This window comes from Palaemon carinicauda, chromosome 12, assembly GCF_036898095.1.
Source record: "Palaemon carinicauda isolate YSFRI2023 chromosome 12, ASM3689809v2, whole genome shotgun sequence".
In the NCBI taxonomy this organism is placed as follows: Eukaryota; Metazoa; Arthropoda; class Malacostraca; order Decapoda; family Palaemonidae; genus Palaemon; species Palaemon carinicauda.
This window is the reverse complement of record NC_090736.1, coordinates 23793277-23797531: the sequence shown is the minus strand read 5'-3', so window position 1 is coordinate 23797531 and position 4255 is coordinate 23793277.

Genomic DNA, 4255 nt, shown 5'->3' with positions numbered 1-4255 from the left:
AACAGGAGGTGGTCACTGCGAATAACAACAAAATGGTATAATATATAAGTTGGCCAAGGCACCAGCCACTCATTGAGATACTACCTCTAGAGAGTTATTGGGCCCTTTGACTTGGCCAGATAGCATTTCATTGGGTCCTTCCCTAGTTACGGCTCCTTTTTCATTTGCTAACACATATACCGAATAGACTGGCCTATTCTTTACACATTCTCCTTTTTCCTCAGACACCTGACAAAAAGAGGACAAATGAAATTATTCTTCTCTCGAGGGGGTTAACTGCTTCAATGTAACTGTTTAGTGGCTACTTTCTAATTGGTTAGGGTAGAAGAGATATTTTAGCTATGGCAAGAAACTCTTCTATGAGAAGGACACTCTTAAATCAAACCATTGTTCTCTAGTCTTGGGTAGTGCCATAGCCTAAGTACTATGGTCTTCCACTGTCTTGGGGTAAAGGTCTATTTATCTTCTTATTTCCTTTCCTCAATGAGCTATTTTTCCTGTTGGAGCCCTTGGGCATAGCATCCTGCTTTTCCAGCTTGGGTTGTAGCTTAAATAAAAATAATAATAATAATAATAATGATAATAATAATAATAATAATAATAATAATAATAATAATAATAACGGTTACCATTCCTTAATTTCTTAACGATGGCCACTTGTGATGGAAAATATTCACAACACAATACCGACAATGAATGGACTCACAGGACCCCAGCACCTGGTTATACAGTCCCAATTTCATAAATTAATATAAAACAATACCTTAAGGGCTAAAGGGTTGGTAGCTAGTAAAGTAAAAGATATAAATAGATTTTCTGGATATGGAAGACCTTTCTAGAAATTAATAATAGAAGCCGGTTACCAATTAACTTTTAAGTTCGTGCCTATACCTCTCCTAATAACAGGATTCTGCATGAACAGATTATATATAAGAACAGAGTACAACTTAAAATTAAGTGGAATACTGTGAGTATCGGATAATAATGAAAAAATCCTACATTTATAATGCTTCTTATTAAAAAAAAGAATTTATGTTATTGTTGAATGCCATAAAATTTTCATTATATTTATAATTTTCAGCATGCACCAACTACTAGATTAAGTGGAATACTGTGAGTGTCGGAGGATAATGAAAAACTACTACATTTATAATGCTTCTTATTTAAAAAAAAAAAAAAAATCTTTACTTTATTATGGAATACCATAAAATTTCCATTATGATATTTCTAATTTAAAATATAAATTTCAGCATGCATCAACTACTAGTTTAAGTGAAATACTGTTAGTGTCGGTGCATAATGAAAACAATACTACATTTATAATGCTTCTTATTAAAACCAAAAAATCATTATGTTATTATCGAATACCATAAAATTTCTATTATATTTATAATTCTAAATATAATTTCTAGCATGCATCACTTATTCGTTTCAAATCCTGGATATTTCCATAATGTGCATCCAGATAATCAGAGTCAGCACCTCTTATTTCTACCACTGCATTTCCTGCAGTTCATTCAACTTCCCCTTTGATGCGACCACTTATGCATTCGCTAATCAACAATTCAATTTAGGTGATGAGTCCTTTTTCTCTCTGGACATTAATCATATCACCTCTCAGTCAAGTATGATATGGTCTTTAAGGTATCTTGACCCGTAGTCTAATTGCACGTGCTTCAGAATTTAGGTATATTTTATATCTTTGATATATTTGAAGCTTGCAATGCAAATACAAATAGCTTTGACAGGTGGAAATAATAATAATAATAATAATAATAATAATAATAATAATAATAATAATAATAATATTATTATTATTATTATTATTATTATTATTATTATTATTATTATTATTATTATTATTATTATTATTATTATTATTACTTGCTAATCTACAGCCCTAGTTGGAAAAGCAAGATGCTATGAGCCCAGGGGCCCCAACAGGAAAAATAGCCCCTTGAGGTAAGAAAACCAGGAAAAATTTGGAGTGCCCTTCTCCTAGAAGAGCTGGATACCATAGCCAAATAGTCTCTTCTACCCTTACCAAGAGGAAAGTAACCACTGAACAATTACAGTGCAGTAGTTAACCCCTTGGGCGAAGAAAAACTGTTTGGTAATCTCAGTGTTGTCAGGTGTATGACGACAGAAGAGAATCTGTAAAGAATATGTCAGACTATTCGGTGTATGCATAGGCAACGAGAAAGTGAACCGCAACCAGAGAAAAGGATCCAATGTAGTACTGTCTGGCCAGTCAAAGGATCGTATAACTCTCTAGCGGTAGTATCTCAATGGGTGGCTGGTGCCCTGGCCAACCTACTACATATAAAACATCGAATCCTTTTCTAAATAGGAAGCTCGTAATATTTCATGAGATATCTCCCACTTTTCGATTGTCGAAATATACATTACTCAAGTTTCTGATTATCAATTAACTTTACGTTATTATTACTACCTATAATAGTAAGCGATTTCCTCCATGACAATAATCATACTCTGAAAGAAAATGTCAGGAGAAGGAGTACCACAGGGCCGCGTGCTGAGCGTTACTTTATTTGAGGTAGCAATAAACGGAATTTCATCTGTGATTCAGATTACATTCTAAACACGCTATTTGTGGTTGATATTACACTTTGAATAAACTGAGGTAGGATATTTTGCTTCGAAAAAAATCGAAGTAGGATATTTCACTTAGAATAAATCGAGGTAGGATATTCTATTTTGAATAAATAGAGGTAGGTCATTTCACCTTAAATAAGGAGATCAGATTATTAACCTTAGAATATTTGATGTTGGCATTTTTCCTTAAAAATAGGAGGCAGAATATTTCCTATATAAAAAATGAATAAGTATGGACTATTTCACATTATAAGAAGGTAAATCTGGCAGCATTTTTTCATTGAAAAGGCGAAAAGTAGGTAGAATTCTTTGCTTTAAAAAGGGAAAAGTGGGCAGAATATTTCATATCTAAAACAGGTATACTAGGCAGAATATTTCGCCTATAAATGAGGTAACTGTTTTTCTGCGTGTGTTTGTGCATTTGTAAATAATTGCAATTATCATGTTTCCTAAACCATTTGAAAAGGATGTTTTGTATTTTCCCATATTCTACAGAAAAATCTAGACATTTGAACACTTCCATAAAAGAAACTTAATCGTTAATCTACTCACATAGAAAAATTTAATTCATTGCGCAGGGGTGTGGGAATGATCCCAGGGTCATTTCTCGATAAATATCACATTTTCTAAGGACTTGATAGAAAAGAAGGTTTGTTAAGCACATTCCCCATGCGACCCCCCCCCCCTCTCTCTCTCTCTCTCTCTCTCTCTCTCTCTCTCTCTCTCTCTCTCTCTCTCTCTCTCTCATTATTAATAACATATGAATTATTAATAACATATTTAAATGACACTCATTAATAAGAGGTCCAAATACTGAACACAAATCTAATTTGTGATCAGTTTTAAGCTTAAATAATTTACGTTAGTTTTTTCATAATTCCATATTCCATAACAAATGTAGACTACAACAACCTCTTCACGCTTAGCACAAATCAATCCAGAGGTAACAGATTCAAGCTGGAACTGAAAAGAAACAACTCCACTCAATGTGGTAACTTCTTTACATATAAAATAGCAAATACCTGGAACAGACTTCCAACGAATGTAGTAAACAGTAACACGGTAAACGAGTTCAAGAATAAGTTAGACAAGATCATAAAAACTCTCTAAACGTTTATACTAATTCGCTCTGCCCAAGAACAAATGAAATTTCCCAAAATGGACTAAGAGTCTTTGAGACATCCAAATTTCTTGTAACTTTCTTTCAGAGGAAGGAAAAGACGATGATACATAAATTATTACCGATCTTAAAACTTTTGGGATGTGACCTACTGGACAGTAAATTATTCTTTGGAAAAAAAAACTCTCTCTCTCTCTCTCTCTCTCTCTCTCTCTCTCTCTCTCTCTCTCTCTCTCTCTCTCTCTCTCTCTCTCTCTCTCTCTCTCTCTCTGTTTTTCACCTTCTAAATACTCCATTACTTGAGGTTGACCATTAATTAAGAAATATACTTTTTATTTCTAAACCCTTTGGTAAAGAACCCAAATTCCTTTTCATTCTATAATGATCACTAAATTTTCCAAACTACCACATTTTGAGAAATGTATGTGTCAGAGGTATAAGGGATGTACGTCATTTGAAAGGATAAAAGCAAAGGAATAAGTAAATATTGTCCTGTGGTATATATGTACGGTATATATA